Source organism: Pipistrellus hanaki (genome assembly GCF_964339955.1).
Source record: "Pipistrellus hanaki genome assembly, chromosome: 1".
Lineage (NCBI taxonomy): Eukaryota > Metazoa > Chordata > Mammalia > Chiroptera > Vespertilionidae > Pipistrellus > Pipistrellus hanaki.
The window spans coordinates 109,937,346-109,950,989 of NC_140503.1; the positions used below are offsets into that span (position 1 = coordinate 109,937,346).

The window sequence follows — 13,644 nt, forward strand, 5'->3', positions numbered from 1 at the left end:
CTCCCTGCACCTGGGAATTATATTTTTTATAGTAACCAATTACCTTAAACTCAGCTAAGTTAATGGCATTTTGCTAACTTATTAGCAAACACTGGAACCTACCTCGTATGCATAATATTTTATATAGACTACTTCTTAATTATTTTTTTTTAATCCTCACTTAAGGAAACTTTAGGTGTATAAGATGATGCTCCAAGCAACTGAGTCATCTGGCTGGGACTAGACTACTTTCTAGGTTAACTCAGTGATATACTGGCATGAGGTAAACATTATGAAATGAGTTGCAAAAATTTTTTGACTAGTAATATTTAAAGTGCCAATTTTTGCAAATATTTCACTTAAAAAAAGGAATGAACAGTAAAAGGAGTGGAGTAACAGCTGACGCGAGGATTACTTATAATGTAAATATGACTTTGGGAGTGGATGAAAGAAATGAACAGTGATCATAAACCTATTTTTATCTTCATCTCAATCTCTCTGTCTTACTATCTCTATTTTTTCTCCTGGATTACATACCAATGTGTCTGTCATAGCTGTGCTATTCACTCACAATGGACTCTTCAATAAGACCTTTAGCTTTCACTTCAGTTTCCTCATGTTAGTAATAAAGATAGCCATGCCTCCTTCCTCATGGGGTCATGTGATCACTAAATGATACAGCCCACATAAAACACTTATCAGAGTGTCTGGCTAGTAAAATTCAATGAACATTAATTATCGGTCTTTTAATTAGCTGTTTTATTTTTCTTTTTTCCTTACTGCCTCAAGTTTCATTTTAACATTTTACTGTGTTTCTTATTTTTACTTATTGAAGAAAAAATGTTAAGGATTTTTTACTTTTCAACATATTGATTTGGGTGTGCTTTAATTAAATAATAGTTTATAAGGGAAAAACAAAGCATTGTAACAATATAACAAAACATTATATATATATATATATATATATATATATATATATATATATATATATATATATATATATAATAAACATTTGGGTGGACGGAATAGTGAAATGTCAGCACATATTAACAATGATTTTCAGTACACTTTGACTTTATGTTTTGGAGTCTTAGTTAAGCAGTTTTTGTAGGAGTCAGTCACCTTAGTGGAGAAAGAAAATTATTTTAGAAATCAGGGGAAAATATGAAACTAAAACTTGCTTTTGAGTAATCATGTGTAAATAAAATTATATTAATAATTAAAAGTTAGAATTTTGTTAACTTTAAGAATTCTGTCCTTACTTTATTGGCATTGCTATATATCTAAAGGGAAAAGGTAAAGGTCTCTTCTGCTTAAGTAATTTATTAAAATCGGAAGGTGCTGAGCCAGACACAGGGCTGAGATGGAAACTTTTACATTATCACTGAATGAGTTGGTCCGAAGGTTGTGGGTTATTGTTAAGCTGATTAACATTATCACTGAATAACTCTTTCCAGGGCAGTGTTTTCAGGGCATTTTTGAATCACAGTCTTTGTATTCTCCAGGTTTTACTTATATTCATGGCTCAATCTCTTGCATACAGCAATCCTTTACAAGAGGGCCTAGAACCACATTATAAAACTTTTAATTTAATCAATATTTATATCATTTTATAAACAAAAACTATACAAGCTTTCAGATAGTAAGCCAACAAACTTAATCACGCAATTGCCAGTGTTTTTGTTGGTATTTTCTAAAAATAACCTTTTCAAAATTGGTAGATGGGAGCAGACTTACACTAGATATTTTAAGTGTATTTAAAAGATGTGAAATGAAGAAAAGAATTAAGAGGTGAAGCTATTGCTAATATTAGTGGAATGATTGATGGGGGCCGGGGGAGGGAGAGCCCAGTCTCTGGGGCAAAGAGGTTAGTAGTGCAGACATTGAGGTTTGGAATAATTTTTAAGTTCATCTCTCTGAGAGTGAGGATGCCAAAACTTGCACTGGCTACTGTCAGCGGAGATGCTTCACATCTAAAGGGAGGAATCCTACAGGAAAGAAAATGGCCAAATAGAACAGAGGAGGAAGAATAACTTCTCATTTACCGCAAAAAAACTTGTAGGGACAGCTTCAATCCTGCTGTATTTAGATTTTCTCCACAAGATCATTGTAGAGGAAATCACATGAGTAAAGAGATCTCTGTGGTTGTAAAAATCAAATCAAGTATCATATCTTTATTAGATGTTTCTGTTATTTTGGATGTACATTGCCATACACATACACAAAACACACACACACATGCGCACACACGCAATCTGTCCTAAATACATGTAAGTATATGATAATTTATAGTTTTGATTATATATATATATATATATATATATATATATATATATATTTGTAGTTTTCTTGCAGTAATGATCATTCTCTTGTGAAATGTTGAAGTAATTTACTGTTTTCTCTTTCGCAAAATTTTATCCTAAGCACTGAGAGGACTTTGTCATACTTCACTTCTCATCCCAGGCCACCTTGTCATTAGGATGACATATAAACCACAAAGGGAATCGTATCATATTCCCTTTCTTCATTAACGTTAATCTATATGTTTTAAATATATCTGACTATTTTCTGGGCCTGTTAAGTTATAGGAACTAAACCTCTTTTCTCTCCGATTTCCTAAGTGGTATGTGCCTATGTTGCCAGCATGCATATTTTCTCTCCTAGTTATAGCACTTGAACATGCCTGGTGCTCTCTAGTTTATGTAACCACTTAGCTTGTTCTATTAGACAAAGTCAGCATTGAATATATATGTGATAGAAATCCCGGTCCTCTAGAAAGATAGTAGAAAAAATAATATTGCCTTTATTTTTAGAGCATGAGTAATCTCCGTAGTGTTAAGTGTCTAATATTACTTATTGGAAAAATCCATGGTTCAGTTCAAAAGAAATGAAATCATGATGTAAGTTAGGCTGCCTCTTCAAAACAGCATCTCAAGTACACACTTATGCACTTCTGAGTTCAACCCACAGCGACGATGCAGCCTCCGAGCTTGTTATGGAATTTCATATTCCTTAATGGAAATGGCCCCATGCTGCGCTTTCACTTTGCCAACTGTGGCAGTAATAGCTAGTAATCAAGTCATAATGTAATAACCACGGCCACAGGGAAAAGCTGGCTGATGTAATAGGTTGCAAAGGGGAAAATATCAGTGTTTCTCCAGACTTTATTTCATAAATCTTTTTTTCTTTTATTTTTGGTTTGTTTTATGTTGAAAGATCTAAGTTTATAGGTAAAAACAGACCCTCAAAAACAGACCCTACACTGGTAAGATTACATCACTTGCATAATCCTGTTGAATTTTTCTCATCTGGGTACTCACAAAGTCACAAACTTGGGGATTTTATGTTGAAATCTGAGAAAAGCATTATGCTCTGAGCAAGAGCCCAGAGCGTTACTAATCTTAGAGTCCCTCCTATATTTAACTGATATTGTATGAATCAAGCATTAATGAAACATTCCTATTCTATATCTTGCAATGATCTGATTTCTTTCAAAAACTGATTATAATATTTAAGGAATTTTTATAAAATTATTTCTTGCTACTTAGAAAGGGTTGTTACTACTGCTTCTTATATTGTTGTTCCTTGAATTGTCTCAGGAAAGTACAAAATCTTCTAATTTAGAAATGTCAATTATACAGTCATTCTTTATATTTTTTTGTATCTGAAAACTTGTGCCTGGGAAATTAATTTCTCCAAGGCCTTTACTTGCACAGTGATACAAATAAAAAATGGTTAGTGATGAAAATGGATCATATATAGCTTCTCTCTTATAATGACATAGTCTATCCAAAGAAAATGGTTGTCCAAGGCTGATGAAATCCTACTACTATTTATAGTACTGGGCAGTGATATTAAGGATTAAGCATAGTTTACTTAATTATGTCATTCAGCCAACTCCAAATACTTAATTGCATGGAATTGTCCTCCCATTGGGTGTTTCCTTGACTGATAAGGAATTCTTTCTTCCTCGGTTTTACGTAGGTATTATTAAGGAAGAGGTATTTGATTATAAAGGTGAGCCTTGCTTCAAAAACCTCTCTGAAAACAATATAATCTCAAAACTGTTAAGTTTAAAAAAGACTTACTAATTTAAATCAGATTTTTCTATTATTTCTATTGCCTGTGCTGATTCCCACTAACTCTGCCAATAGTTTGTCTACTCTTAGAGTTTATGCTTTATGTTAACATGTTAACATGAGTGCTGAGCATGTTCTGGATATAGTTTGAAAAAGAGTTATAGTAGTCATAGTCTTAGATCATCCCTGTTTCTAAAGAATAAATAATTATTAAGTTTTGCATTGAAAAGATCAGAATTGCATCTAGACTTTGACAATTAAATAGTTTAAGTTTTAAGATGGAGTATTTGGAAGTATTTGCCATTTTGCCATCTCATTGGTTGCTAGGTTACAGGATAAAATATCTCTGATTTCTAATTTTGACTGTGGCTACAGTGTTTTCTTACTGTTCATTAAATATCTCAAGTATCCCAGCCATTGTTCTTTTAATTTTGTTATATTTTATATAAAAATTCCTTTCGTGATGAGTTGCTTATATATAAAAAGGAAATAAAATGTGTTTGAGGACACATGAGTAGGAGAAGCCTTAATCATATTGTACTAGGTACTTAATCACATAAATAAAATAATCTTTAAAAGTTCAGGAAGATGAGGAAAAATTGTTCAATACATCCAATAAGTATTTGTAAACCAGACAATAACATTTTGGTCCTAATGCTGAACATCCAGAAAGTATGCCTTTGACCTACTGAAGGGCTCTAAATTATTTTAAGAGCTTTAAATTTTGCTTCAATAAATAAACTCTCTAAAATCAATAAAGATATATTTAATAAATAAATAAACTAAATTATTTGTCATCTATACCATTTATAATAAATAGTATGGTTTTATAAAAAACAAAATAAAACCAAAAATTGATAAAATGGAACAGTTAAACATTTTTACAGGAAAAAATAATGAAAAAATCATGTTATCTTAAAAATTATGTGTGCATGTGTTAGAAATAACTAATGAAACACTGGCATTAGTCAATATGCATATAGTAAAAATGTTACCTATAGAAAATAATAGAAAAATAAAATTGTCCTGAAAAAATTTATGTTTGCTGAATTTGATCTCAGAAATTTGGAATCAATAAACACAATAATCTCAAACCAAATCACAGAAATCACAGTTAAAATTTGATATGTGATATGCCAAGTTTGTGGGTTTGATTCCAGGGTACATACAAGAATCAACCAATGAATGCATCAATAAGTAGAGCAAGAAATCTCTCCCTCTCTCATCTCCCTCTTGTTTTCTCTCTCTAAAATCAATCAATCAATCAATAAGATTTTTATTTGATATAGAAAGAATCAAGTTACTGTATCAAATCCTTTTCATTAGAAATGATAGATCCAAGTGAAATTATTCAACCAAATGAATAATAATGGAATTTAAAAGTATTTAATTTTCTTTACAATTAATTAAATTGCCTTTGTGATTTTAATTTTAAAAAATATTTTCCCACTTAAAATGTATCCAGATTGGTATAGTTATTATTTAAAGATTTATATTCATCAAAAATGATAAACCTTAAGGCTCAAAGTGGAGAGGTCAAAATATCCTATATTTTTTGTCATCTTCCCCTCATCTTTGTCTCTACACTTGCATGTTTAGGTTTCCATAAAGGACACTGTGACCAAGTACTTTATAGCATTATCACATTTTAATCCTCAGAACAAACTCATCAATTCATTCAACAATGTTTATTGGTTATCTTTACTATTTAAGCCACTGTATTCAGGTTTGGGTTTATAGAGATAAATTAGACAGACATAGTTTCTGACCTCAAAGATTTAACAGGACTATTATGATATAGTGTGGTAAGTGTTTGAATAGGGAAATTGTGAATAGCAGAAAGGTAAAAAATTTTCCTGGACTGAGAGAGAGAGAGAGAGAGAGAGAGAGAGAGAGAGAGAGAGAGAGAGAGGCTTTCAAGAGATAGTTGATAATTAACCAGCACAAAACAGAAGTGTTGGAGAAGGATAAGAACAGAATATAAGCATCTCAGGCAGAAGAAAGTACCTGTTCAAAAGCCTACTTTCAACAATAAAGATTTAAAACAAAACAAAACAAAACAAACAAACAAACAAAAAAAAAACAGCTAGTGAGAGTTTGGTTCTTGCAATGCCAGCTCCTGAAGAGATTACAGGAAGTAGATCATAAAGTGCTCAGGAGATCTTTTTGAGTACTTTGGCCTTGCCTTGAGCCGTCATTTAAATATTTTAGTTAAGATACTAACTGAATCAGACTTTAATGTTAGAAAGATTATTTTAGCTACATGCTAAAGAATGATTGAGCATGGGGTAGGAGGGAATAGTGGCAAGGTGGAAGGAAAGGTCACCAAGGGAAGACTTGTGGTTCCCTACCCCAGAGGTGACGGTCACCTGGAGTATAACCTATAGGTTTTTATTGATTAAGCAAGTGAAGGACTATGCAACATTGAAGATATATTTATAAAGACATAAATTTTAGTGAGTACAATTGATATGAAGCTCAGAAGTACAAATATATAGTATTCAGAAATAAAACATCTCTGCACCTTGAAAACAACTACATTTATTGTATTATTCCCCAAGGACACATTAACTTAAAGAACTTGCTTCTTGATTTTCTTCATGAGTTCAAGGAATAGTAATAATAGTTAATTCCATGAAATAAAAAATGAGTTGAGTATCACTATTTTAGATGTATCTATTACAAAATGGAACATGACATTGAGAGCTTACACTACTCTACAGAGATAATCAGACTTAGTCATGAGTTAGTGCTTAATGGGGATTTTGAACTCAAGCTTGAATTGTTATATTTCTTTCTGGAGGAGAAAAAAATAAATTATGGCAATGGCAAATCATGAAAATTGGGTTAAGATGAGTTAATTTATTGTTAATCAGAAAGTAAGGGGTGGCTCACAACATTGGTTTATAAGTGGATATTTGTCACAGAAAATCATCTTCAGAAACTGCAAGGCAAATGTTAGTGTTTTTGCTGTGTAGGTGTGATCATTGCAATGACATGGAGTCTGAGAATCTGCCTCAGATAGTGTAATATGGATCCTGTAAACCTGTTGAAGCTTTCTAGCTCTTTGGCCTGTGACGACAATCACAGGGATAGTCCTAGAATAAAGAGCATAATCAGTCATCCTATCTTATATGTTTTTTAAAAAGAACATCACTGAAACACTAAAAACTGGTAGCAGATCAGAGATCTTTGTGATACAATAATAACCTCTCACAGGAAAATACAAATCAATTATTTTTGAGAGAGGCTTGAAAATATTGCTCCATGCCACTACTTAGCTGTGCCTGAGTATTTTCTTCAGTAATTGCCCCATTAAGATCATAAGACTGTGTGTGTGTGTGTTTGTGTGTGTGTAGGGGCTTTGTAATTTGAATCTATTGAATCTATATACCAAAATAAATTTAGGTTCTTCAGATTACATTCCAACATTTAATACAACGCAATGTCAGTTATCTATGATTCAACTTAGATAAATTTAAAGCAATAATATCTGAGTAGCTGGGATGTCATCAGGAGGATGCATCTGGCTGGCAAGAAAAGGCCATACAGAAAGGAATTATCTTGATTTATTTGCCTTCATCTAAGGTCTGTCCCCAGTCTAGGAGGCCTAAAACCTCTAAATTTTCATTGAAGTTGGGAAGCTGCCTCATGTTAACAAAGTCCAATTTCCAAGGAAATCCAAGCCTTCTGCTCTCTCCATGGCTGCAGCCATCTTGGTTGGATTAATTTACATACTCGCTTCTGATTGGCTATTTGGCATGGCTTGTGGGTATAGCAGAGGTTTGGTCAATTTGCATATTACTCTTTTATTAGATAGGATTGCAAATTTTATGTTGGTTATTGTTCTAAGTCCTTTAAATATATAGGCTCACTTGATGTTTAGAATAACCTTATGAGAAAGAAATAGATGAAGCCCAGATTAGTCACATAATTTGTCCAAAGAGGAGCTAAGAGTCAACCCACGTTGCTGTCTCTAGATGTTATGCTCTTACCCACTAAAAATGCTATTTTCTAAAGACGGTCTCTAAATATAAGTTATAGATGAGTGAATCCACCTACATCAGTAAACAGTTTTAATGAAAAGGCCATACAGGCAAGTGCTTCTGCAAATCTCAGCTTGTTCTTTCCACTTTGGGAGAGTCTTTCAAATGTCTGAGCACAGTGCTTTGATCTGTTGGTTTGGCAGTTGAAATGTTTGTGGGTAATCACAGCTCACAGATATCCACTACCACGTGTGTACACATTCTTGAAGCAATTTTCTGACATCACCTTCAAAAACTGTAAGGTCACTCTGGCAACATTTACTGGCCCCAAAGTTGATGAGTGTCCCCTTTTTTATAACTAATTCAAAGATGAGAAAATTCTTCAGTCAGTTTGTTTAATGTGAAGGAAAAAAAATCTGTATAATTATGCAGTGCAACACTATCCTCCTAAGTTTCTTGTTCAGTTTTCTCTCCTTTATCTCTGTCATAGGTAGGCTCATAAGTCAAGGAGGCCTCATGTGAGGAGAGAGGTTAGTTTCTTTCACCTGAGCATGGCAGGCATCTAGGTGCTTAAACATATGCAACAGACCAAGAATAATTCAGAAAATACCACCAACTGAAAGGAGGAAAAACAATTTTTTTGAAGTAAGATTCTTCCTAAAAGTGTTTTTGCTACAAAGCTGTTTTGGCTTTTTGTTAATGAAAATATTACTTGTAATATTTTAGTTCTAATCTCCATACTTATGTGATACTAGAGGCCCAGTGCATGAAAATCGTGCAGGGGAAAAGGTGTCCCTCAGCCCAGCCTGCACCCTCTTCAATCTTGGACCTCTCAAGTGATGTCCTATTGGCCATTTAGGCCCAATCCCTAAGCAGTTGGACATCCCTCTTACAATCCAGGACTGCTGGCTCCCAACTGCTTACCTGCCTGACTGCCTGGTTGCCCCTAACTGCTTCTTCCTGCCATAATGATCACCCCCCCCCCCCAACCACTCCCCTATCAGCCGGAATGATGCCTAACTGCTCCCCTGCTGGTATGATTGCCTCCAACTGCTTTCCCCTGCTGGGTTGGTCACCCCATAACTGCCCTCCCTTGCCAGCCTGGTCACCCCAACTGCCCTCCCCTGCAGGCCTGTTCCCCCCAACTGCCACCCCCTGTAGGACTGTTTGCCCCCTAACTGCCCTCCCCTGCAGGCCTGGTCACCCCTAATTGTCCTCCCCTGCTGGTTTGGTCACTCCCTACTGCCCTCTCCTTCCAGCCTAGTCACCCCTAACTGCCCATCCCTGCAGGTCTGGTCCCTCCCAACTTCCTTCCACTACTGGCCTGGTCTCTCCCAACTGCCCTTCCCTGCTGGCCTGATTGCCCACAACTACCCTCCCCTGCCAGCCATCTTATGGTGGCCATCTTGTGTCCAAATGGGGGTGGCCATCTTTGATCACATGGGGGTGGCCATCTTGTGTGTTGGAATAATGGTAAGTTTGCATATTAACTCCTCATTAGATAGGATAGTAACATAACTCATCTGTTTTAACAGCTTATGAGATATCATTCTTTGCTGCTTTTAACAGTTGAATCAAACAGTAGTTCATGAAACTTTTAAAAAATATATATTTTATTGACTTTTTTTATGGAGAGAAAGAGAGAGGGATAGAGAGTTAGAAAAATCCATGAGAGAGAATCATCAATTAGCTGCCTCCTGCACACTCCCCACTGGGGATGTGCCTGCAACCAAGGTACATGCCCCTGACTGGAATCAAATCTGGGACCTTTCAGTCTGCAGGCCAGTGCTCTATCCACTGAGCCAAACCGGTTTCAGCTAGTTCATGAAACTTGAACCTTTATTTCTTATTGCATTACCTTTAACTTCATTAACATCTTCTGGGTATCTCAGAGTTAACTTTGCATCCCATTCTTGACTGTGTACTTGAGATGAAACAAGGAATAGTTAATAAGATGTAGACTGTGCATTTATAAAAGTTTTTGACTAAAGATCAATCTGTCTATTCCAATTTGACTTAATGTGTTGTTTAAATCCTGCATTTGAAATTTTAAAAAGTTGAAGAACATGGATAGAGAGGAGACATGATATTGTGATGCAAATTTTTAGAATTGCTGAATTATTTGTCCTATAAACTGTGTTTCTCCAAACCTTCTGAACCTTCTTAAACTTTCACAGCTTTCAATGTCATTGCTATGTGATATGACTAAAGTAATTTGCTTTGCTCAACTTTTATGTTTTTTCTGTCTATATTATTAACTTGGTGGGCCAGAATGCTAATAACATTAAATAGCCCATTGGTTGCCATAGTAACTGACATTAAAGTTAAATATAAGTCTGTCTCTTGGATTCACATTTGAATCATTTCTGGCATTTAGGAACTCTGTGGACTGACCATAGGACTTTGTACAAAAGGGATCTTAAAAAGTTAGGTTTGAATGGAAGCTGATTCATTGGGGTTTATTTTCAATCCCCAGTTGATTTGTTCAGACTCAGTCCAAATGTTTGTTCAGAGAACCCCCAAAATGATGCTATCTAAACAGGGGTTAAATAGATCAAGTTTTACTTTTTTATATAGTATACATATTTTATTAATATGTACTAATGCATTCTCACATTACAAAGGCAATTTAGTATAAGAATATTTTTTATGATATTTTGAATCTTCTGTAATAACACAGAACTGCACATAAAAAATCTCATTTAGGCAACTAAAAAGACAAGCTAAACAACAAAATAATTTTCTTTCTTATAAGTGGACATTGAAGCAGACCAAATTCATTTTTGTGTGTTTTCTTTTTTTCAAAGCTTCCAAAGACAAAAGCAGCTAAAAACCTAATTAAAATGAATAAAAACTGTTTTCAGTAAACTACTGGTCTCTGGCACCATTATCTGTTTTCTGCTGTTTTGATGCAAGTTCCTCTTTGTCTGATTCTCTGCTCCTTTTATGGCTCCTAATGTACCATTTTCATTCTGTTCATCATCACTATTAACTTTTGTTTTCTTGCCCTGAAACTTTCCTTTTCCTTTAGCAGACCCAATCTGGGCAGCTTTCTTTCCTTTTCTTTTTCCTTTAAGTCTGAAATTTCCATTTGTTTAGGGATTCTTGGTGATTCTTTATATTTTTCTATGCTTCTTTTCCACAACTTTATCTAATACTTATGCCATTTATTTGTTCCTTAATTGTAAGTTACCATTGCATTTTCAGTATCCAGTGCTTCCTTAGCTTTTTCTTTAAGTAGGACTATTTCCTCTTTTCCTGGCAAAAATCTTCCATTATATTTCACTATGGCTTACCAAAGTACTATGTATCTTCTCTTTAGGTCTGATCATATAGGTACCTCCCAAATTTCAGCAAGCAGGCAAACTTTTCTTTTAGCTATTTCATTTCAGCATTTTCTGCTAACTTTTATTTTCCTCATTGCTCTTGTTTAGCTTGCAATTTAGCTTCCACTTTATTTTGCTGTTTTTCTTATTATTATTATTAATTATTATTATTGCAAAGTAATCTTCCTCAAAAAGTATTAGCAGATCTGTTTGTTTATATTTTTGTGAAGGGTTTTCCACAAACTTTTTAGCAGACTCAATACTATAGGACACAGTGAATATGGATCCCTTAAATTAAGCATGCCAAACTCTCGGCCTGCTGGCCACATGCAGCCCAGCCAATATAATGTATGTAAGAGGTGTTTTAACCAAAATTTTGTAACTTAATTTTTACAATATTTCATTATACATAATCTATATCATAAAAGGCCTGTGGTCATGATGCTGTAATAGTGCCGCTACCAAAGGAGCTAGGACTCTCGCTGTGGAGAGTTACAAGCAGTGATGAGTGGGGTGGCCAGTTTGAGGCAAGCAGAAGAGAGCTACTTGCACACAATTTCATGCGCGCTGGACCTCTAGTTACTAATAACGAACTCCAATATTCATTGACTGATTACTGTAATCGTGTTGCATTCATTTCCCTTACCTGCCTTACACTCAGGTGTACCATTTCTCTCCACTAATACTATTGTAGCAGCGAATATTTAATAGCCAATTGCCAAGTCATCGTCTTGGACTGACTTGTTTGGTGTGTGCAACAGGAAATATTTTGCTTTTGGAGAACAGGAAAAATGGGTTTATTTGCATTACGCTTATTAATTTGTGCAGTTATTCAGTTTTTGGTAAGTTAATGTTGAAGAAAAAATTAATTTTTATTAAAATGTTCTGTTATTTTATGTTAATGATTGCTCATTTATTTCAGCCCTTTGATTTCAGTGTGTCTCTATCAAAGTAAACCTAAGTTTCTATAAAAATTGAAACTCTTGTTTTTTTGTGGCCCACATAAACTTAATCCTTGTTTGTTTGGCCCACGTTAGCCTTTGAGTGTGACATGTTTGACTTAAATGCTTTATGCAATGTTCTTCTCATCTGAATATTTAGTATTTGACCTTTATCTTTTGACCATTCTCTTTTGCTGTTTTTTTTTTTTCCAATTGATTTTAGAGAAAGAGGAAGGGAGAAGGATAGAGAGCTAGAAACATCCATGAAAGAGAAACATCTATTGGCTACCTCCTGCACACCCCCTACTGGGGATCTCAACCTAGGGATGTGCCCTCACCAGAAATCTAACAGGTGACCTCTTGGTTCATAGGTCAATCATGCTCAAACACTGAGCCACACCAGTCATGCCTAATCATTCTTTTATGTCATCAAGGCTTGCATCAGCAAAGAAGTCTTTAATATGAACAGATCTGTTTATTGCATGATTTTTATACTCATCAGTCACTTCAGGGAGGAACTTTTGAAACTTTCTAATTTTAGTCTTATCTTCACTTATTCCCATGAGTTCTGCCTTTGATTTGCTCATTGCTTTTACATTAAAGTCTGTTGTTAGATAGTATAACCTATTGCATTTTATCATTAGTTTCAAAGGTACCCAGCTTTCATCCAGTTTGATTTGTCCCTTTAAAAATCTATCCTGTGGCAAATTGAAATCACCAAAATGATGTTTAATTTTATGACAGGTATTGGCCTCCAGAGCAGCTGTGTTTTCATCCATGTGGCTATCTTTAAGGTGCCCGTGCCACAGAGCAGGCCTCAGGATCACTAGGCAACTATAGCATCTCATCTTCCCTGCGCCTCTGACTGGCCTGACAAGTTTTAGTTTTTTCACTTGTACTTTTTCACTCTAGGTATTTTCTATGCTGTTTTTCTCTTTTACTTATCTTTGCAATGATTTCTATAACATTTCTAAATTGTTCTTAAAACTATACTCTTAAGTATTGAGAAGAAAGAAATATTCAAGGAAGCTTTTTATGAGATGACTCCTAGATACATCCTATGCTCTATGTCTTGGGTGACTTCTGTTTCTGCTACCTAGAGTCTCAGTAAAGATACTACCTTCTGCCTAAAGCCTGTCCTCTTTTACATCTCTTTTGTCAGTCTTTCCAAAAAATATGTGCACCGCATTGAACACACAGAATTTAATTATAGTTCTACGCAATTTCTTAGAGAAAGCTGATGTATTATACTAATTAAAATTAATATAATAATTTTCCTCATCTTAGATGTGAGTTCATGTTGCATTTCTTTAAATAATTCATTACTCTCATC

The 13,644-nt window shown here is 34.6% G+C and overlaps 1 protein-coding gene and 1 pseudogene across 3 annotated transcripts in view; one reads left to right on the plus strand and one right to left on the minus strand.

The window, feature by feature from the left end:
• Nucleotides 1-13,644, plus strand: part of MDGA2 (MAM domain containing glycosylphosphatidylinositol anchor 2) — an 865,112-nt gene that overhangs the window by 430,851 nt on the left and 420,617 nt on the right. The gene's annotated exons all lie outside the window — the stretch shown is intronic.
• On the minus strand, nucleotides 10,913-13,090 carry LOC311612384 (lupus La protein homolog; annotated as a pseudogene). The gene is made up of 3 exons: nucleotides 12,729-13,090; nucleotides 12,430-12,505; nucleotides 10,913-11,658 (listed from the first exon to the last, which is right to left on the minus strand). The product of its transcript is annotated as a lupus La protein homolog (transcript).